Raw genomic sequence first — 11,429 nt, forward strand, 5'->3', positions numbered from 1 at the left:
AGACTTATTAGAAAACAAGGAAACAAATTAAAAACGCTTGCATTGGGTTCAAATGAAAACTTTTACCAGCTTCATTAGTTTGGGAGTCAATGTCCTTTATCCCTCCAGAGCCAACCATGTGGTTGTTGCTGCCATTGTCGTTGTTTAGTATGTCAGAAGGTGAGGAAGACCAAAAAGGCAGAAGGTAACTCTGGGCAGAGAAAAACACCTAAATAACACAGGTCTCCAGAAATAATTCTTTTGCTTGTATTTCCAGAATGGCTGGTTCTGTAATCAGATTAGCCAAATATTTATAGAATTTCTACTTTCCCACTATGCTTTACAGACATAAACAGTGTGATCCGTTTGTGTGGAAAAGTTCATTGAGGTCAAGGGTAGGAACTGCATTTGACTCTGCCACTTACAGGCTGCCCACCTACATGTGTGCCATCTTCTGCGTTTTTAAGACACAGAGGACCCTTCCCACCCTCAGGATTGTCTTGAGAATTGAATGGTGTAATACCTGGTAAAGCAGCTGCCACCAAGAGGCCACCCAATCAATGGTGGGTCTTTTTCCGTTCCATTGCACATTTTACCCACTGTTCACCATCCTGCTCAAACATACACACACACACACACACACACACACGCACACACACACACACATCACAAGTCTTACTCTGAGAAGTTTTGCTGACATTTTCCATGGAATAAAACAAATGGAACCATTTTCAAGAGGAAAAACTCAACAACAGCACACAAGATGAAGACTGTAAAGGGCACCTCTACTCCCAGTGAAGAAGGATTGGTGACTGGAAGCAGCAAAGAGGCACCTATTCCCCTGTCCTCCCCCGTTCTGACAGGTATAGGAGTAGAGGACACCAGAGCACCCAAATCTGGCTAGGAATCTGCTGAGTGAAAGGCAGAGCCTAGTGGACCTGGCTGATTATGAGATCAAGGCTGCATAGTCAAGCCCCAGAAGGAGATTGATCCTGGCAGCAATCTTATTCCTGGCCCTGACCTACTCACTGTGCTTCCATTGGATGGAGGAGCTATGTCTGGGGGCTGGGAGGAGTAAAGGCTCATTGCAGTCCATTCCCATCATCAGAAAAAAAAATTCAAAGCATAGATCCTATTAACAGATGTCCTTTTAATATCAATACGTGAGAGGGACCACAAATAAACAGGGCCCTGGAATGTAAAGAAGAACTGTATTACTGAGATAAAACATTCAGCTGCTATAATAAAAGTCAAAATAAGAGTGGCTTAAAGATGATGGTTTATTTCTCTCTCACAGATGAATCCAAGTGCAAATAATCCAGGGCAATAAGGCAGCTCCACAATAGCAGGAAGCCAGGTTCCTTCTAGCATGTTGCTCTGAAGGCCTCAACACACGATTTCCATTCTGTAATCTCAGATGCGTTATTGGGCCCCATTATTTTGCATACATTCCAACAAGAAGAAAGGGGAAAGAGCAAAGTCAAGCCACCACCCTTCCCTTTTGTTTAAAGGTACAACTAGAAACTCGTGCACATTACCTGAGTTCGTATCCCAGTGACTAAAACCTAGTAACAAGGAACTTAGATACCTAGCTGCAAGGGAAGCTGGGAGATGCAGTCTTATTTTGTGTGGTCACGTGCTTAGCACAATTGGGGGTGGGGGTATTTTGGTTTCCATAACAAAGTACCACAGACTGGGTGGCTTAAAACAGCAGAGATTTATTCCCTCATAATTTCAGAAGCCCGAAGCCCAAAAATCAAGATGTTGGCAGAGTTGGTTCCTTCCAGAGGCTCTGAGGGAGAACACATCCCATTCCTCTCTCCTAGCTTCTGGGGGTTGCTGGAAATCCTTGGTGTCCTTGGCTTGTGGCTGCATCACTCCAATTTCTCCGTCCACCATCACCTGCCCTCGGTATCTCTGTATCCATATCTTCTTTTCCTTTCTCTTATAAGGACACCAGTCATCTTAACGTGAGGTCATACCACAAAGATTCTATTTCCAAATAGGGTCACATTCAGAGGTACCAGGGGTTAGGACTTGAACATATTTTTTGGAGGATACAAGTCAACCCGCCCTAGGGGGTTACTACTAGAATAAGAAGAGGAGAATGGACATTGGTGAACAATAGCACCCCTGCCCCAAGACACCAGGGAAGTGTATCAGGGGACATCTGCCAAGACATCAGAATTCACATCCCTGGTCCATGCTGCCTAGAAGTGAACCCAACCAACATTTCTCCTCTGCAGACCCTTCATCTTCTAGGTAGGTCATTTCTTGTGTCCCCCAGACTCATTTGTTCTGCCTCCACGGATCCACATCTGGGAATGTCCTCAAGGCTCCTCCCCTCAGCCAAGTCTTAACTGGCTGCTTCCAAGGCTTTTCCTTCTGTCCCACAGTGACTGACAGCTGCCACCTTGGGCAGCAGGGCCACATCCTGACCCTGTGGAACCTAAACACTTTGCCTTTCTGGGCCCTCCTCTCTATGAAAAAATTACTATTATTATTGACTTTTATTTAAATGTTTATATTAAAATTCTATTTTATGACTGCATTGGTATATGTACTAATATTATATAGGAAAACATTTTCTTCAACCTAAAAGATTTTTTCCTCATTGTTTTAGAAAATCTAAAACATTATCTGAGTCCTTAAAAGAACTAAGGACAATAGGCACTGTCCTACTGGCTTAATGGTAAGTTGCTCCTGCTGGGGAGGATGGTAAGAGGGACAGTAGAAATAGCACCCAGCCACCAGATCTGACCACAGATTCTGATCAGAGCGTGGGAGGGACTGCCCACCACTCCACACCCCCCCACCAGGCCCTAAGACACTCTGTTTGCTCTCACCACAAGTTAGGAATATGGAACAAGGCACCAAACACCTCATTGTTGGATTGGAAAGGCAGCCTCCTCTCAGGGTAGGAAACAAACTTCCTCACTCCAGATGTGTTCCCACCACTGCTGTCAACACAATGTGACTTGGAAGAAGTGTGGCCACCCCATCCAACATGGTGGATACACGGGAGGATCTGCCTGCTCTTCAACATCGTGAACTGCTCAGTCCTGCCCCACAAATCTGACCAGTCCCAGAATACCTTTCATCCCACACTAGTCTCCTTTATTTTATAACCCATGTGGATTTCAAATCTGTTATTTCCTGATGCATTAGTTTCAACACATAAGATTTGTAAGACCCATTTATTAGGGTGACCAACTCATCCTAGTTGGCCCAGGACCTTCGTGGTTTGGACACGGAAACCCGTGCATCCCACAAAACCTCTCAATTTGGGGCAAACCAAGACAGTAGGTCAATGTTTAATGATATCCAAGCTTCATCATCCTCTGCTGACATTTGGATGTTTACACCAACAAGAGGAAAAGCACGGAAACGAATGTTTAAGTAGCAATAGTAATTCTGGAAAGTTCTAGTAGGGTCCAAAGTTACACTTGGCAAGATGGACACAGGCATTGAATCCTTGGCGTGGAAAGGGATGGCTGCAAGTCGCCCCCTCTTTTCTGGGCTCCCTGGAATAGTCTCTTCCATAAATATTTTAAATGATTTGCCAAAGGAGAAAAGAAATTTGGGCAGTGGTTCTCCAACCACAGTGCACTTGAGAATAACCTGAAGAACATGTTAAAAAATATGCCTTTCTGAGCCCTATCCCCCCCACCCAGAGAGTTTAGCTTGGCAGTGTCCAAAAAGCAGTCTTTTTAACAAGAACCCCGAGGGATCCTGATGTACATAGTGGGTGGAGCACACTTTCAAGGGTCTGCAGTAGGGGGGAAGGTGTGAGAATTACTTCCCCTCTCACTGCAAGTAAGGCAAAACCATGCAGCAAGGAACACTCAGTGTCAGGACAGCTGTTATCCAAAAGGCACTTTCTTGTAAATCTTGAGATTGTCGGAACACCTAAAGCAAAGCACATCTGAGTTAATCCAGATAACTATGGTCTACGTACATACACATGCTGTGTAGTGTATAGACCCATATAGCTATCAATATAATGTATACATAGATAACGGCATACAAAAGATCACAGACGTTAATGTGACACTAGGGAACAGGCACCCATTAAGCCTTTATACATAGGAATGCTATGGTGGTGTTTAACACATGTATATTAACACATCTGGAGTCCTGTTCTGACCACATTAAATCTGAGATGGCCATAAGATACCCAAATAGAGATGATAAATGGACAGTTGGATCAAAAGCCTACAGTTCTGGGGTTTGGTTAGGGGTCAGGTTAGGTATAGAGATACAGATTTAGGGAGTGACCCACATAAGGCCTCCAGGTCTTCAGTAAAACACAGGCTACAGGGGCTGGGGTTTTAATGCCAAGGCAAGGTCAGAGACACCATAGCCCCACAGGCAGGAGCCCGGTTCCCTACCTGGAACCAGGAACTGGTAGAACTTGGGCTCTCTATCCACCAACAGAAATGAGAGTGTCTGTTCCTCAGCTCAGGCTACAGCTCAAAGACCAGGTGTGGAAGTCCTTTGTCTCTTGAGGTAAAAACCCTAATTCATTATCCTTCAGTACAGAAACTCATGGAGGAAAGCATAGGATTGTCCTGTGGGCACTGCACAGCCCAAGACATCAACAGGAAAAAAATTCCCACAGACAACATCCCCAAGGGAAGATGCACTCAGGCCAAAATCACAGAATATATGAGGAAGGCCAAAAGCACGGCAGGCAATCGACATACCCCACCCCTCCAACCCTCATCCCAGGAAAAGGAAGAAATCACACCTGCAGAGCTAGAGATAATAAGACAATTTGAAAGGGACTTTGAAATTGGTTCAGTTGGAAATAGAAAATCATTTAAGGGTTTTGAGAAAAAGCCAGACATGCTGAAAAGGGTATTTTACAATGATTAGGGTGGCAATGACATGAAGAATTAAACAGAGAAAGATGTGATTAGAGGCAGCAAGAATAGATAGAGGCTTCACACTATCTACCTACAAGTAGTGTTCTCTCCTTCTTCTGAACACCCCTAAAATTTAACCTGCACATCTCTTATGACTTTATGACCTCACCACTTTATTCCATGTTTTAAAGCTGCTTTCACATATATAAGCCATATAAAGGAATTTGCCGAGGGCTTCCCTGGTGGCGCAGTGGTTAAGAATCCGCCAATGCAGGGGACACGGGTTCGAGCCCTGGTCCAGGAAGATCCCACATGCCACGAAGCAACTAAGCCCGTGCACCACAACTACTGAGCCTGCGCTTTAGAGCCCGCGAGCCACAACTACTGAGCCCACATGCCACAACTACTGAGGCTGCATGCCACAACTACTGAAGCCCACGTGCCTAGAGCCCGTGCTCTGCAACAAGAGAAGCCAGGACAATGAGAAGCCCGCGCACCGCAACAAAGAGTAGCCGCCACTCTCTGCAACTAGAGAAAGCCTGCGTGCGGCAGCAAAGACCCAACGCAGCCAAAAATAAATAATAAATAAATAAATAAACAAACATGTCCATTTTAAAAAAAAAGGAATTTGCTAGACTCAAAGCTCTCTCTCTATATACACATGTATATCTTTCTGTATCTCCCACAGCACCTACCATAGTGTGCTGGGTACACAGGAGAATCTCCATAAATGTTTCATGAATAAACGATCCAGCACATGAACAAGCACCATGTTAGAAGGTGATTGATCAGAACCTTGCTCCGTGGACCTCTGACTTGAACCGGAGCATAAGACCAAGCTGATGGCACATCATTAGTTCATCTCCCTGGGACCAGCTAGGTTCCCTAAACTGGTTCTCTTCTTAGCCTATGTGGACATCATCTGTCAATGTATTTAAAACTCAGGTGGATTCAGTGACAGCCTTAAGCCCAGTCACACTGAGGAAAATCTTTTGCTATGTGTGGATTTCCCTGGTGCAGATGGTTGTATAACTTGTCTTCCTCTTCCAATTGATTGTCAGCTTAGAGACATTTGACTCTACGTGATAGCAGGCTTTGCCCTAAATCTGACTACCCCATTCCTAATCAGTTAGAGCCCTTCTCCTTCCCTCTTTGAGGAAAAAGTCCTAATGTAATGACCAAGCCCTGGGAAACAGCAATAACTTAAGATCCTGCACAGGAGCACAAACTTACCACATTGCATAGCAGGGAAGCAAAGATTGCGGGCCCTCCTGAGGGGACCAGAGCCATGCTCATTGCCAAAGCTTTCCTGTGCGCTGGTGGTGATGGGAATGATGATGACGGTGATCACAATGACACAAAGCTATCTTTTATCGAACGTCTAATATTGCCGGGCATTATCCTAGCCATCTTTAATATAACTTGGCATAACATTCTCACGAGAATCCAATTAAAAAGGTACTAGCATGCCCATTTTACAGATGAGAAAACTGAAGAGGAAAGAAGTTAAATAAGTCATCCTTTGTAAAAAATCTAGTAGGTGTCAAAGCCGGGATTCAAATCCAGATCAGCCTGAATGTAGTTTGTATTCTTTCCACCTCCCCACACTGCCTCCAAGTGCCCAGGCTCCAACGAAACATCCAGCAGCAGCCCCCAGCCACTTTGAATAACTGTCTCGAGGACTTCAGATGATGTACAGGGGTTTTGGAGCTGGAATTGTTTCCCAGGAGACTGGAAGCAGGCACCAGCTTCCTGAGTTTTTATTCCAGTTTCATTCATGGCCTCTTGAAGAGACTGACTAAATAAACCTGGTTTCATCATGCTGCCCCCATTCCACTCCACAGAGAACGAGCTGATCCTGCCCAGCTCCTGATTTTTGTGCCCCCAATGCGAAGCCAACTACCCACCCATATGGCCAAAGCAACCGCAAATAAATAGCTCTGAAACTGTAATGGGCTTCTTTTGGGATACAGAAAAAGGCCATAATGGAGAAATAGTATTCACAGCACATTCTGGTACTTACATCATTGAAAGGGTCCATTGCCAGCGTGGTCAAAACACACTGTACTGGCTAGCTCTCTAGCTCAAAATAACTGCAGAATTAATTATTTTAAAGGGTTTCAAGAAACTTAAAATGAGTGATTTTTTTTAAATGATTCTACAAACCACATGACCATCGACAAGCCAATAGGAGAAATAAACTGTGGTCCAGGCACACTGTGAACTATTAGAAATTAGTAAAAATAGATGCATTGTATTACAGCTACTTTCAACAACATGGATGAATCTTAGAAACATAATAACCAGGCAAGACATAGGATCTAATGACTCAAAATCAAGAAGAAAAATAAATAAGTAACAAAAAAACAGTGATGCAGGTATTAGTTATCAAATAGGAAATTTAAAAGTTATTATTAATGCATTCCCCAAAAAAGAAAGGAAAGGATGGAGAATTTTACCCAAGAACTGGAATCTGTTCAGGAAAGGGTCAAATGGAAATCCTAGAATGAAAATAATAAAATTACTGAAATTAAGAATTGGATAGGTTCAAAAGCAGATTAGATGTAGCCAAAGAGAGGATAATAAAGCACAGAGGAGGGCTTCCCTGGTGGCGCAGTGGTTGAGAATCTGCCTGCCAATGCAGGGGACACAGGTTCGAGCCCTGGTCTGGGAAGATCCCACATGCCGCGGAGCAACTGGGCCCGTGAGCCACAACTACTGAGCCTGCGTGTCTGGAGCCTGTGCTCCGCAACGAGAGGCTGCGACAGTGAGAGGCCTGCGCACCCCAATGAAGAGTGGCCCCCGCTCGCCGCAACTGGAGAAAGCCCTCGCACAGAAATGAAGACCCAACCCAGCCAAAAATAAGTAAATAAATAAATAAATTTATAAAGCACAGAGGAAAAGAATGAAAAGGGAGAGGGGGGCAGAGCATGAGAGATCTAGAGACATGGTAAAAACATCTAGCACGTTCATAACTGGAGTCCCAGGTGGAGAGGAGAGAGATAACAGGATAAAAGCAACTGTTAAAGAGGGACTTCCCTGGTGGTGCAGTGGTTAAGAATCCATCTGCCAATGCAGGAGACATGGGTTCGAACCCTGGTCCGGGAAGATCCCACAGGCCGCGGAGCCACTAAGCCCATGTGCCACAAGTACTGAGCCTGTGCTCCAGAGCCTGCGAGCCACAACTACTGAGCCCTCATGTCACAACTACTGAAGCCTGTGCGCCTAGAGCCTGTGCTCTGCAACAAAGAGAAGCCACCACAATGAGAAGCCCGCACACCCCAATGAAGTGTAGCCCCTGCTCGTCGCAACTCGAGAAAGCCCGCGCGCAGCAACGAAGACCCAACACAGCCAAAGTAAATAAATAAATAAATAAATGTATTAAAAAAAAAAAAGCAACTGTTAAAGAAATGCTGGCTGAGAATTCTCCAAAAATGATGAAAGATATTAAGCCACAGAATAAAGAATTTCTACACCAGTATGGAGATTCCTCAAAAAATTAAGACTAGAAATAACATACAATCCAGCAACTCCAGTTCTGGGTATTTATCCAAAGAATACAAAAACACTAATTCGAAAGATATATGCACCCCAATATTCACAGCAGCATATTTACAATAGCCAAGATATAGAGGCAACCTAGTGTTCATCAACAGATGAATGGATAAAGAAAATGTGGTGTATATATACAATGGAATACTACTCAACCATGAAGAAGAGTGAAATCTTTCCATTTGTGACAAAATGGATGGACCTAGAGGGTATTACGCTAAGTGCAATAAGTCAAACCAAGAAAGACAAGTACTGTGTGATTTCACTCATATGTGAAATATAAAAAACAAACAAAGAATAATAAAAAATGACCAAACCAAACAAAAACAAACACATAGATACAGAGAACAGAGTAGTGGTTACCAGAAGGGGAGGAGGAGGGAGGGTGAAATGGGCAAAGGGGATAAAGTGAATGGTGACAGATGGAAACTAAATTTTTGGTGGTAAGTCCACTGTAGTGTATACAGAGTTAGAAATATAAAGTTGTAAACATGAAACTTATATAATGTTGTAAACCAATGTTACCACAATAAAAAAATTAATTAAAAAATGTTTTAATCTGAAAAAAAAAAGATTTTCTACAAACCCCAAGCAAGATAAATACAAAGAAATAAGCACAGAAAAATTGCTGAAAACCAAAGACAAAGAGAAAAACATTAAAAGTAGCTGGGGGAGGGGTGGGGAACCCACATTTTTTCAAAATAGCAACAATAAAGCTGATAGCTAAAAGCAATAGAAAAAATGGAAACCAGAAGATAGTTAAAGGAAATTTTTAAAGTGCTGAAAGAAAGTAATTGCTAACCTAAAATTCAATGCTCAGTGAAAATAATCTTCAAAAGTGAAGCCATAATAAAGATATTTTCAGGCAAACAAAAACTGAGAGAATTTATCATTAATATATCTGTGTTAAAAGAAACACTAAAAGGATTTTTTTTTTAAAGAAATTCACGTTCTTTTATTTATTTATTTATTTATTTATTTATGGCTGTGTTGGGTCTTCGTTTCTGTGCGAGGGCCTTCTCTAGTTGCGGCAAGTGGGGACCACTCTTCATCGCGGTGCGCGGGCCTCTCACCATCGCGGCCTCTCTTGTTGCGGAGCACAGGCTCCAGACGCGCAGGCTCAGTAATTGTGGCTCACGGGCCCAGTTGCTCTGTGGCATGTGGGATCTTCCCAGACCAGGGCTCCAACCCGTGTCCCCTGCATTGGCAGGCAGATTCTCAACCACTGTGCCACCAGGGAAGCCCTGAAAGGACTTTTTCAGGCAGAAAGTAAATAATTCCAGATGGAAGCATAGTAATGCACAAAGGAATAAACAGCACCAAAAATGTGGATAAAATGGATGGATAAATCTAAATTAATATTTACTGTATAAAACAATAATACTAATGTTTTGGGGCGTTCAAAATATATAGAGAATTAAATATATGTTAACAATAGCACAAAAGACAAGAAGAAGGTAGTGGAGTTAAAGTGTTGTAAGGTTCTTTCATCATCCAGGATGTGAAACAAATACTCATTTAAGGTAGGTTATAATAAAACAATGGTACATGTTGCAACCTCTAGGGTAATCACTAAAGAATAATAAAATAATGTACCAATAACAAGCTAATGGAGTAGGAAAATTGAATAATTTTTGAATGCATGATTAATCCAAACGAGGAAAGAAAGGAGAGCAAATTTAATAAAAAAACACATGGAACAAAAAGAAAATAAATAGTAAGATGATCAGTGTAAACCTTAATATCAATAATTACTTTAAACATAAATGGATGAAAGTCTCCAATTAGAAGACAAAGATTGTGAGACTGGATAAAAATAAACAAAATCTGACTACATGCAACTTACCAGTAACACAACTTAAATATATGGATACAGAAAGAAAAGTTGTGCAGCAGTTTCAAAACACAGCCACAAATCCTTTGCCATTCCTCTCATTAAGAAGTGGGGGTTTAACTCCCCTCCCCAATCTGGACAGGTTTGTGACTCCTTCAACTAATAAAGAATGGCACGGGACTTCCCTGGCGGCGCAGTGGTTAAGAATCCTCCTGCCAATGCAGGGGACTCAGGTTTGAGCCCTGGTCAGGGAAGATCCCACATGCCGTGGAGCAACTAAGCGCATGCGCCACAACTACTGAGCCTGCACTCTAGAACCCGCGAGCCACAACTACTGAGCCCTCGTGCCACAACTACTGAAGCACGCGTGCCTAGATCCCATGTTCCGCAACAAGAGAAGCCACCACAATGAGAAGCCCGTGCACCGCAACAAAGAGTAGCCCCTGCTCGCCACAACTAGAGAAAGCCCATGCACAGCAACAAAGACCCAACGCAGCCAAAAAAAAAGTGTATTTGTAAAAAAAAAAAAAAACAGAAAGAATGGCTGAAGTAACACTTTCAAACACTTTCAAAAATCTAGTAACACCTAGATTTTTCAAAGCTAGGTCATAGGAGGCTATGCAACTTGGGCCTTGTTCAGTGAAATTCTCACTCGCAGAGCTCTGAGCCACTGTGTAAGAAGCCTGAGTGCCCTGAGGCTGCCAGCATAGCCCAAGCTACATGGGAAGTCTTCACTGAGCCCAGTGTCCAGTTATCCTGGTCCAGATACCAGCCAGGTGAGTGAAAAAGTCTTCAGATGATTCCAACCCCTAACCATTCAAGTCTTTCCAGCCACGATTCCAGACATCATAGAGCAGAGATAAGGCATCTCTGCTATGCTCTGTCTAAATTCCTGACCCACAAAACCTATGATGGAGACAGAAGAGTTGTTGGTTTATGCCACTAAGTTTTGAAGTGCTTTGTTATACAGCAACAGATAACTGGAAAAGGTTTGAAACTAAAAGGATGGATGAAAAAAGATACTCAAAGCAAAGATTAATCAAAAGAAAGGTGGTGTATCTAAACAAGCACCAAACAAAATAAACTTTAAGGCAAGCAGTTTTACTGAATAATATTTCCTAATGAAAAAAGGGTTGGTAAAACAGAAAAATATAGCAATTCTAAACTTGTACACACATAATAACATAGCTTCAAAA

Source organism: Balaenoptera ricei, chromosome 21, assembly GCF_028023285.1.
Source record: "Balaenoptera ricei isolate mBalRic1 chromosome 21, mBalRic1.hap2, whole genome shotgun sequence".
In the NCBI taxonomy this organism is placed as follows: Eukaryota; Metazoa; Chordata; class Mammalia; order Artiodactyla; family Balaenopteridae; genus Balaenoptera; species Balaenoptera ricei.